The following is a 12,262-nucleotide window of genomic DNA, read 5'->3' as shown; positions in this document are numbered from 1 at the left end:
CAAAGAGTGCTGCTGGAATAGTCCCTTTGGGACCACAGGCAACTAAGCACAAAGAGCAACCCAAAGACCGTTCTAAGTTGCATCAAGAGCCAAACTACCTTCTTGCTGTGTCCAGGATCATGGGGTTGAAAATGTGCTGTAAAGACCCCCACTGCTGCACTGAGACCTGCGCTGGTGCAGCTGAGGATCTGGCTCATACTATTTACTTGCTTTACTTTTTTGAATGATGGAAACTATTAAAAAATATTTTTCTCACTATAGTGGAAAGGTTTCCTATCACTGAACAGCACCTCTGAAGAACCCCCATACAGATATTGTGTATTTCCCAAAGTATCTATACGACAGAGTAGCTAAAACAACAAAACAGACATAGATTCCAAAGATTATTTCTAATTTTTGAAGACTGTACCGCAGCAGTTGTACCACACTGAGAGTGATATTTTAAGCTATAATAGCATTCATATAGCTTCATGGTTTTGGACTGAATTTTGACATATAGATTCTAACATAAGGCAACTACTGTTTGACCATTAAAACGAATGTGAAAATACTGGCTCTTAAAGTCTGAGACTTAATGCCAATTATCATTGTATTGCCTTGCACAATGCAGCAGCCAACTGTTGTCAATAGCGATGAGTTAGCCAAATGATTTTTAGTTTAATTTGTGTTCTGCAAGGTTTACACAGTCACACACATATTGCCCCATTTAATTTAAGTAGATAGTAGAAATGTAAATCTTTAATTTCATGTTTGCACGTTGCACAGCAATGGTGCCCAGCTGCTCATTGAGGTATGGGGGCCACTCACATATAGGTAATAATTAATAAGACTTAATGAACTTCAGCCACTGGAGGACGATTCCAAGTGTCCACTCTCCATTATCACTATTAAATTCATGAGTATGGGGGCCTGGAGGGAATGAACTTTCACAAAGCGTGACCACTCCAAAACACCACATTGATTTCAACTTGATCTGAGGCATTCATCTGAGAACAGTCCATAGCATCCAGAAGCAAAATATTCATTCTGTAATGATATTCAGTATATATGGCAATGCTTAAGTGTTATAGCTTTGTATTTTGGTAGCACTGCTTTGTATTTTGGTAGCACTGGCATGTCAGCTTAATCTGGACAGATGCCAGCAGTATTCAAAGATAAACCTGCAACAGAACTTAGCGCTCCTTATCACTACCCCAAAATAGTGTATTTTTGAATTACTTTAGATTCTCATCACAATACAGTTAATTGCATGGTAGAAAAAATAGTTTCTTTTACTCCAGCAGTATCTCTAACAAGGTAAAGGTCCAACTGGTTGCTTGTGTTAGGTGATGCTGAGGAGCTGACCTTGACCTGAGGATGTAAGAGTTTATTTAGTGCATTGTGTTGACCAGAGGAAGTATTCATTAATGTAATCAATGATAGACAGGACATATTTTTCCCTAGGCCACAGTTTCTAAATGTGTCTGCACAGTAAGGTAGATGAATACATCTAATCCAGCAAAACATTAACCCCACTGTAATGTACATCTCTAACAAATCTATATTCAAGATGCCTAGCACCTTTTGGCCTGTGAAGAAATTCATGCTGCTACATTGTTCTCATAATCCAAGACCAAACTAATCACAAACGTCTGCTAGAAACAGAGCAAGAGGACATCCAGTGAAACTGAAAGTCAACATATTTTAAATTGATTAAAATAGGCTTTAGGGTTCACACAGGGAGAGGGCTCACACACACCCACACACCTGTACACCTCTCTCACACGGGGGGGGTGACCGACCGACCTGACCCTCCCTGCCTGGCGCTCTTCACCCTCCATGCCTGGCTGGGCCCCTGGGGCAGATCTGCCTCTCCTGGTACCTGGTGCCGCATCTTCCTGATGCCACACTTGGGAGGGGGCACACATGGTCATATGCCCCCCACCCCAGATTCCTGCTGGGGTTCACACCAGAATGTGGCCAGCAGCAGCCTTTCAGCACTGTGTGGGAGGCAAGGGACAGGAGGGGAGAGGAATGGATGACCTGTCCCGTGTCTTTGCAGAGCTCATCTCTTCTCCCCCTGCTCCCCTGTGGCTGGAAGCAGCTTGTTCCTTCCTACCCACATGGTGTTCAAAGGCAGCTAACACCTTCAGATTGCTGCTGGCCACTGACAAAACCCAGCCGCCTCCTGTCTCCTGGCTACAGCATGGGCAGGAAGAGGTTAAGCCCTAAGGATGCATTGTGCAGCAGGGCCCAGGGAATCTGACTGCAGGGGCTTCAGAGAACCTGGCCAGAGAGGTGTCTCAGCAGCTGAGGGTGTCTAGGGGACGGAGCAGCCCCATGCTTCCTGAGGGCGGGAGATGAAGAGGGTGCTAAACCCCTGCCTGGGAGGCTTCTGTGGAGCCTGCAGGGTTGAGGCATGAACAGGCTGGAAATTGTTCCCCTTCCCTTCACCCACCCCCCCACCACTCCAGAACTTAGCTGAGAGGCGGAGAGGCTTCCATGTGCCAGCTCTGTGTGGGGCTTTGGCACACACGGGGATTGGCTCCTCCTGGCCAGTGCCCCAGTCCAGAAGGTCTTGGCCTTTCCCAGGGCACCGGCCCAGCCTGAGGCAGTGGGAGAAAGAAGGAGCCTGCTGGCCAGGCTGTTGGTCAGCTGAGTGCTCCAACCAGGAGCTGGTTCTCTGCCCCACCGGGAGCGGGATGTGGAGGAGCAGCGGAGCTGGCGGGGGTGAAGGGACAAAGCAGGGAGAGAACAGAGAGAAGGGGAGCACGTAAAGGGCCGCGGGGCGGGTAGTAGAGGTGACACGTAACTGGCCACTGCCTAGCGCTTGCCCTCACTCACCAGAGGCTACAGAGTGCAGCCAGCGCCAGCCAGAAATGGCACAGGGGGCTAGGCCCTGCTGACCAAGAGCCAGCACGCAGCCGGGGCTGCACTGAAGGACCAAGAGGAGAAGCAGCTGGCCCCGCATGCTGCAGCTTTGCCCCGCCACCAGCCTTGCATACCCACCCCCATCATTGGCCACTGGACCCTCCCAGTCACCACTGGTGGGCGGGCGGCTGCCAAGCAGGGATCCAACCAGCAGCAAGACCCACCAATACTGATGCGGGGAGATGGAAAATATGGGACCATTTGCCCATTTTTAAGAAAAAGTCAGGACCCCTGCAGGAGGGCTTAAATATGGGACTGTTCCTTTAAAAACAGGATGTCTGGTCACCCTACTCTTGTATGATGATGAAGTTTTGGGGTAAAATCCTGGCCCCACTGAAGTCAATGGAAGTTTGGCAATTGACTTCAATGAACCAGGATTTCACTCTTGAAATCCAGGAATTTCCTTGCATGATCAGACCAACAGACCCCCCTAGTCCTGTATCCAAGATATAAGAAACCTTGTAATATTATTATTATTTATTTGTATTACTGTAGTGCCAAGGAGCCCTGGTCATGGGCCAGGACCTCATTGTGCTCGGTGCTGTACAAACACACAAACAAAAGATGGTCCCTGCCCCAATTGTCGGTGATCCTTCAGAGTTTGAGGATGATTGTCTTCTATAAAATAATAGCCAGTTATTGCTGGTGGATCCACAGTGGCTAATGAGACCTATCCCTGATCTCCAGATCTTGTCAGAGTTGAGGCAGACATTTCCCCAGCGGAAGGGGCAGATATGTATTGTTGAGTCAGGCTGCGACTTTCCTCCTTTCCCCTTTATCCATTTCCTGTTGTCTTTGTTGGATCTTGAAATACTGGGATCCTTGCCACAAGATCCTTTTCTATTTTGGTCCATCAAGGGTTTGGGTTTTCCATAAATTTGTCAATATTGTACTTCTTCATGTTGGCTTTGAGCATGTCTTTGAAGCACTTTTTTGCCCCCTTCCCTTGTCCCTTTACCATGGCTCAATTGTGAGAACATGACCTGCTTTGGGAATTGATTGTCTGTCATTCAAAGAACATGACCAGCCCAATGGAGTTAGTGGCAAATAATTATAGCTTCAATGCTGGAGGTTTTGGCTTCAGAGAGAAACCCACTGAAGTTGGTGTGTTAGTCATCCCACTTGATTCAGAAAATCTTGCAGAGGCACCATTGATGGTATCATTCAAGAACCTTGAGGTGTCTACTGTACATCACCCAGGTTTTAGCACCGTACAGGAGAGAAGGGATAACAATGGCCTGGTACACAAGGAGCTTGGGTTGATTCTTGATGCCACGATCTTCAAAGACACGATTTCTCAAGTTTCCGAAAACTGCATTGGAAGTGGTGTTGAATTTCCTCATCAATGTCAGCTTTCTACAACAGATGGCTGCTGAGGTAAAGGAAGTGCTCAACATTCTCCAGGATCTCTTTATTGGAAGGACCTGCCCACAGGGAAAGTTTCCTTTTAATCTTTAGTAGCTAGAGGTTGTCTTAAACCCTGAAATATGGGGGTTTATGCATCTTATACTGTAAAACTCTTCTCTATTTATCTTTTTTTATTTTTCTTAGCCAGAATTATAATTGTAACGACTATTTTCTTATCCATATGAATATCTAATCCCTTTTTGATTTCTGCCAAGTTCTTGGTTCCAGTGCTGCTTCAGGGATTGTTGAGAATTTTGTTGGCTTTGAAAGGACAAAATGAATTGATGTGTATGCCTGGAACTTGTATTCTGGAGAGTCAGGAAGGAATTACTTAATTAAAATGTTTCCAAACACTTGCAAAGATTATGCCTTTGTGTGTTGTTATATATCCCTTATCTTCCTTCTAAACTGTCATCACCTAAATTTTTTGGCGCTTAATACAGTTAAAGATAAAATAAACAAATGTAACCAAATGGGAATCTTGTATTTGGTTTACAATTTTTCTAACAACCTTCTAGAAACTATGTCACTAACACTGGAGAAAAACAATGATCCAGTGTAATTAATTGTTCTCTGTGTTGCATTTTTGCAGAAGACTAGGGACATATAAGGAAGAATTATCTTGACAGGCAGACATCCATGTACTTTGTTTCATTCTGTACAATGAAATCATAGATGAAATGACAAGAATCAGATGACTCAGCAGAAATGAGCTATAACTTAGAGTGGCTGAAAAGCCACTGATAACTCCTTTTTTAACACCTCCTGTCTTCTCTTCATTTACTGTAAGCTTTCATAGAATCATAGAATCATAGAATATCAGGGTTGGAAGGGACCCCAGAAGGTCATCTAGTCCAACCCCCTGCTCAAAGCAGGACCAATTCCCAGTTAAATCATCCCAGCCAGGGCTTTGTCAAGCCTGACCTTAAAAACCTCTAAGGAAGGAGATTCTACCACCTCCCTAGGTAACGCATTCCAGTGTTTCACCACCCTCTTAGTGAAAAAGTTTTTCCTAATATCCAATCTAAACCTCCCCCACTGCAACTTGAGACCATTACTCCTCGTTCTGTCATCTGCTACCATTGAGAGCAGCCTAGAGCCATCCTCTTTGGAACCCCCTTTCAGGTAGTTGAAAGCAGCTATCAAATCCCCCCTCATTCTTCTCTTCTGCAGGCTAAACAATCCCAGCTCCCTCAGCCTCTCCTCATAACTCATGTGTTCCAGTCCCCTAATCATTTTTGTTGCCCTTCGCTGGACTCTCTCCAATTTATCCACATCCTTCTTGAAGTGTGGGGCCCAAAACTGGACACAGTACTCCAGATGAGGCCTCACCAATGTCGAATAGAGGGGAACGATCACGTCCCTCGATCTGCTCGCTATGCCCCTACTTATACATCCCAAAATGCTATTGGCCTTCTTGGCAACAAGGGCACACTGCTGACTCATATCTAGCTTCTCGTCCACTGTCCACTTTATACCATAAATATGCAGCAAACATCTCAATACTTTTCAGAGTAGCAGCGATGTTAGTCTGTATCTGCAAAAAGAAAAGGAGTACTTGTGGCACCTTAGAGATTAACAAATTTATTTGAGCATAAGCTTTTGTGAGCTACAGCTCACTTCATCAGATGCTTGCAGTGGAAATTACAGTGGGGAGATTTTATATACAGAGAGAACATGAAACAATGGGTGTTACTATACACACTGTAACAAGAGTGATCAGGTAAGGTGAGCTGTTACCAGCAGGAGAGAAAAAAAAACCTTTTGTAGTGATAATCAAGGTGGGCCATTTCCAGCAGTTGACAAGAATGTGTGAGGAACAGTTGGTGGGGGGGGGGGGAATAAACATGGGAAAATAGTTTTACTTTGTGTAATGACACATCCATCCCAGTCTTTATTCAAGCCTAATGTAATGGTGTCCAGTTGGCAAATTAATTCCAATTCAGCAGTCTCTCATTGGAGTCTGTTTTTGAAGTTCTTTTGTTGAAGAATTGTGACTTTTAGGTCTGTAATCGAGTGACCAGAGAGATTAAAGTGTTCTCCAACTGGTTTTTGAATATTATAATTCTTGATGTCTGATTTGTGTCCATTTATTCTTTTGCAGTTTGGCCAATGTACATGGCAGAGGAGCATTGCTGGCACGTGATGGTATATATCACATTGGTAGATGTGCAGGTGAATGAGCCTCTGATAGTGTGGCTGATGTGATTAGGCCCTATGATGATGTCCCCTGAATAGATATGTGGACACAGTTGGCAACGGGCTTTGTTGCAAGGATAGGTTCCTGAGTTAGTATTTTTGTTGTGTGGTGTGTGGTTGCTTGGGAGTATTTGCTTCAGGTTGGGGAGCTGTCTGTAAGCAAGGACTGGCCTGTCTCCCAAGATCTGTGAGAGTGATGGGTGGTCCTTCAGGGTAGGTTGTAGATCCTTGATGATGTGCTGGAGAGGTTTTAGTTGGGGGCTGAAGGTGATGGCTAGTGGCATTCTGTTATTTTCTTTGTTGGACCTGTAATGTAGTAGGTAACTTCTGGGTACTCTTCTGGCTCTGTCAATCTGTTACTTCACTTCAGCAGGTGGGTATTGTAGTTGTAAGAACACTTGATAGAGATCTTATAGGTGTTTGTCTCTTGCTGAGGCGTTGGAGCAAATGCGGTTGTATCATAGAGCTTGGCTGTAGACAATGGATCATGTGGTGTAGTCTGGATGAAAGCTGGAGGCATGTAGGTAAGTATAGCGGTCAGTAGGTTTCTGGTATAGGGTGGTGTTTATGTGACCATCACTTATTAGCACTATAGTGTCCAGGAAGTGGATCTCTTGTGTGGATTGGTCCAGGCTGAGGTTGATGGTAGGATGGAAATTGTTGAAATCATGGTGGAATTCCTTAAGGAATTCTTTTCCATGGGTCCAGATGATGAAGATGTCATCAATGTAGCGCAAGTAGAGTGGGGCATTAGGGGACGAGAGCTGAGGAAGCATTGTTCTAAGTCAGCCATATAAATGTTGGCATACCATGGAGCCATGTCAGTACCCATAGCAGTGCCACTGATTTGAAGGTATACATTGTCCCCAAATATGAAATAGTTATGGGTGAGGACAAAGTCACAAAATTCAGCCACCAAGTTTGCCGTGATATTATCAGGGATACTGTTCCTGACGGCTTGTAGACCAACTTTGTGTGGAATGTTGGTGTAAAGGGCTTCTACATCCATAGTGGCTAGGAGGGTGTTTTCAGGAAGATCACCGATGGACTGTAATTTCCTCAGGAAGTCAGTGGTGTCTCAAAGATAATTAGGAGTGCTGGTAGTGTAGGGCCTGAGGAGGGAGTCTACATAGCCAGACAGTCCTGCTGTCAGGGTGCCAATGCCTGAGATGATGGGGCGTCCAGGATTCCCAGGTTTATGGATCTTGGGTAGCAGATAGAATACCTCTGCTCGGGGTTCTAGGGGTGTGTCTGAGCAGATTTGTTCTTGTGCTTTTTCAGGGAGTTTCTTGAGCAGATGGTATAGTTTCTTTTGGTAACCCTCAGTGGGATCAGAGGGTAATGGCTTGTAGAATGTGGTGTTGGAGAGCTGCCTAGCAGCCTCTTGTTCATATTCCAACCTATTCATGATGACAACAGCACCTCCTTTGTCAGCCTTTTTGATTATGATGTCAGAGTTGCTTCTGAGGCAGTGGATGGCATTGTGTTCTGCACGGCTGAGGTTATGGGGCAAGTGATGCTGCTTTTCCACAATTTCAGCCCATGCACATCAGCAGAAGCACTCTATGTAGAAGTCCAGTCTGTCGTTTCGACCTTCAGGTGGAGTCCACCCAGAATCCTTCTTTTTGTAGTGTTGGTAGGAAGGTCTCTGTGGGTTAGTATGTTGCTCAGAGATGTGATGGAAATATTCCTTGAGTCGGACACATTGAAAATAGGATTCTAGGTCACCACAGAACTGTATCATGTTCATGGGGGTGGAGGGGCAGAAGGAGAGACCCCGAGATAGGACAGATTCTTCGCTGGGCTAAGAGTATAGCTGGATAGATTAACAATCTTGCTGGGTGGGTTAAGGGAACCACTGTTGTGGCCCCTTGTGGCATGTAGTAGTTTAGATAGTTTAGTGTCCTTTTTCTTTTGTAGAGAAGCAAAGTGTGTGTTGTAAATGGCTTGTCTAGTTTTTGTGAAGTCCAGCCATGAGGAAGTTTGTGTGGAGGGTTGTTTTTTTATGAGAGTATCCAGTTTTGAGAGCTCACTCTTAATCTTTCCCTGTTTGCTGGATAGGATGTTGATCAGGTGGTTCCGCAGTTTCTTTGAGAGTGTGTGGCACAATCTGTCAGCATAGTCTGTGTGGTATGTAGATTGTAATGGATTTTTTACCCTCAGTCCTTTTGGTATGATGTCCATCTGTTTGCATTTGTTGCTGGCCAGGATTTCTGATGGCCTCAACTGATCCACTGCTGGCTGAAAGATCAGTAAGCCTTCAACTCTCATTATGATTCATAGTGAAATTATTCCTAACAGAGGACTATTTTGACCTCAGAAGGCCACAGGTAGATTTTAACAGTGGTGGACTGACAACAAACAATGAAGCAGATATTTCTCTTTCTTTAGACCAGATTGTTTGGATTCTCTGCGTGTCTTATCTTTCTTCCCTCATACACCTGTGTTCAGGTCTGCAATTTCTTTTCCTTCTATAGTTAGACATTATCAATTTAAAAATCATATATTGTGAACACCTTTGGAGACATTGGACATTTCACAGGCCCAAACTGTATATGATAGCACCTTTGATTATTAAACTAGAAATTATTTTACGTATCTAATTTACTTGTCACTATTTCTCCTTTTTCTTTTACTCTTTTGTCTTTCTCTCATTTTAGGCAATTAAAATCATGGAAGTCACTTTGACACTATGTACGTTGTTTGTAGTGTAGCCATGTTGGTCCCAGGATATTAGAGAGACAAGGGAGTGAGGATTAGAACGCCTTTTACTGGACCAATTTCTAGCATGAAAGAGACAAAGTTTTTGAGCTACACAGAGCTCTGTTTAGCTCAAATTGTTTCTCTTTCACCAACAGAAGTTGGTCCAATAAAAGATATTACCTCACCCACCTTGTCTCTTTAACTCTATATAGTCAGTTTCACTTTCAGTTGCCAGAACTGCAATGTTTGCATTGCAAATATTGCCTAAAAGGGGGTGTGTGTTTAAAACAACTGTTTTTGCTGGAATTCTTCTTTTAGGGAAATGTTTCCCTTACATTCACTTACATTTTGTAAATGTTTGTTTTTATAAAATCTAAATGTTGGGCCTAATTTGAATTAATAATGTACAGTTGAAAAGAAATGAGCTATTTTCCCAATGGATTAGCAAGCTGAATAGTTTCCTCTCGCTCTGAGTGATCGTTCCATTTCAAATTTCAGTATGTCAACTGTGTCTACAACACGGGCTGTAGTGGGAGACAAGTTGAGATCAGAAAGTGAGGTAATTCATGTGCCATTTTGCAACATCATGTGTCATTTTCCTTTTTTGGTTTGCTTTTGAGGACAGGCAGGCATTCCCTGTCAATCTCATGCAAATAACTATAATGCATATATGTGCAAGCAATAATATTGCTATTCTTGTCACTTGAGCAATGCCACTAATGCAACTGAGAATTGAAGTGGAGGTGACGCATTGCTAGAAGCAAATCCTCCAGCCCTTCCAAACGTTTCAGTGGAGGTTTAGTGCTTGGTATGCTCATGAACAAAAGCATTAAGAGATCTTTTTCCCTTTATATGAAGCTGTAGTGTCCAGGGCTATGTTGCCATGGAGAAAATAATATTAGAATGAATCTGTAGAGAGATCAAAGAAACCACTGTTGGGCAACTGTATTGTTTATTTACATAAATTGGAAACTGGGTGAGAAACTCCTGGGCAGTGTGCATGTAAATAATTCCTGTACAGTAAACAGGACCAGACATATGCCAAAAGATGCAATTTTTTTCACAAATATTTTCTGTTTATTACTATTATTATGGTATATTTAAGGCACCCACCACTGTAATAAATGGACATATTTCACAATCTTAAAGTGGGTGATTATCCTGCCAAATAGGAGAAGCAAAGCCACCATTTACACTTGTATTATGCTTACCTTGTATACAGTGCCATGAACAGAACACTGATTCAGATTTCTTTATTCCTTGATAAAACTTAACAAAAACAAAATAAGGGGTGGGGGGAATAACTATTGTCCTATTTATTGATCTGACCATTAGAGAAATAGGTCCCATTCAGGAAAACATTCCTGATCAGGAAAGCACTTTGGCAGGTGCTTCATTTTTCGAAAATGCTTAAGTCCAATTAGGCATTCATTAATGCTTTCCTGAATAACAATGGACTTAAGCGCGTGCATAAGTACTTTCATGAATCATGGCTATGGCTAATTTTGAAAAACCCAAAGCATTATTTATTCCTTATCCCCGAACCTACTCATGGTTTGAGAGCTTTTTGATTAGTTTTTTTTGGGGTGTTTTGTTTAGATGTGACACAGGCACTAGACTAGCAACTCTGGATGCTAAGGTCATTTATTTATCTACAGAACAGGTAAAGAAGGACAATAACAAAACAAGCTGCTTCAGACAACCATGTGGTTGGACACAAAACCTGTTCCCATTGGCTTCAGTGACGTCTGGATCCATTCAATGACAACTGGATTCATTATGCAGGACCCAATTCTGGAGGGTGAGAGTAGTTTAATGTCCATTTACAATCAGTCTCTTTTGGCCACTTCTGAAGTCTTGGGGGCAATTAGTGCTAATTGTGATAGTGAATCATTTTAGTTCCTTACAGAATCATCAGAGTTTGACCTAATTAAAGACTAAGTATTCTACAACCGTCAGCCTGTGAAAGAGATTGTTAGATGAAATGTAAATATTGAGTTTCTACAATATATTTCAGGTTTTCAGGGTTTATTTTCATTTTTGTAGTTTATTCTTAGCAATTTTTGAGTTTTATGTAGAAGTCTCAACCTGGGTTTTGGGTTGATCTCTTTGTATATATTGTAATGAGTGATCTGTTCATAATGTTCCCTAGTGTTCTTTGACATAGTACTGTTTCAAACAGGGCTATCTTAAAGTGCACTAGGAATCCTTTAGTGCACACCAGCAGGGTCTATATGGACCAATTAATGTGAAACATGTTAGTGTGCTTTAGAAATCACATCCCAATAGTCCACATTACTGCTCTGTGTTGACAAGCCCATACATATAGGTAACCATTTCCTGTGTTTTACAGTGTTTATTAGATAAACACATTTTATTTTTGCATCAGAGGGTGTTTTATCAGTGTTTATCAGTTAAAACCTAAAATCAGAAGCCTAACTATGTTCAGCAAGCAAGATCATTTAAATATGCTATGAGACTAATTAGAAAGCGTCCAACAATTGCCTGTATTCTCCAACCCATCTGAACGTGTAAAACAGGCCACTTAATATAGGGGCCTTTTTTGGGTGAGGGTAGGGCATTAGAATATAATTACACAAGTGCAGAACTATATGTCATTTTAATAGCAATATCGCACTCATTGTTTTCCTTCCTTCACCTAAGACTTTATGACACTTCGGTTCACTGCATTAGTCTAAAATGGTACAACATAAGGAACGAGCCTAGACGAGCCTAGACTATCTACCAACTATCTACCATTTGGGGAACTTATTTTAAAGCTGCTTTACAAACCCAAACACTTCAAAGGCAGCATAAACTGGTCGTCCTGTGTATCTCAAAAAAATAAAACACACACAGATGTTTCCCTAAATAGACATTTCTTTTTACAATACTCCAATATTTTATTTCCCACCTATATCTTTTTATTTTCTGTCCTTTTTAGGTTTTATATCCAAACTCTGTACCGAAACTCCTTTTTTTTAAAGTGTGTATTAAACAAAGGACCTGTTATTAAGCAAAGTACAGTTCTTGACTATTCTTA

Source organism: Lepidochelys kempii, chromosome 2 (assembly GCF_965140265.1).
Source record: "Lepidochelys kempii isolate rLepKem1 chromosome 2, rLepKem1.hap2, whole genome shotgun sequence".
NCBI classification, from domain to species: domain Eukaryota; kingdom Metazoa; phylum Chordata; order Testudines; family Cheloniidae; genus Lepidochelys; species Lepidochelys kempii.
The sequence above is the reverse complement of the archived record's forward strand: the minus strand, read 5'-3'. Positions refer to the sequence as shown.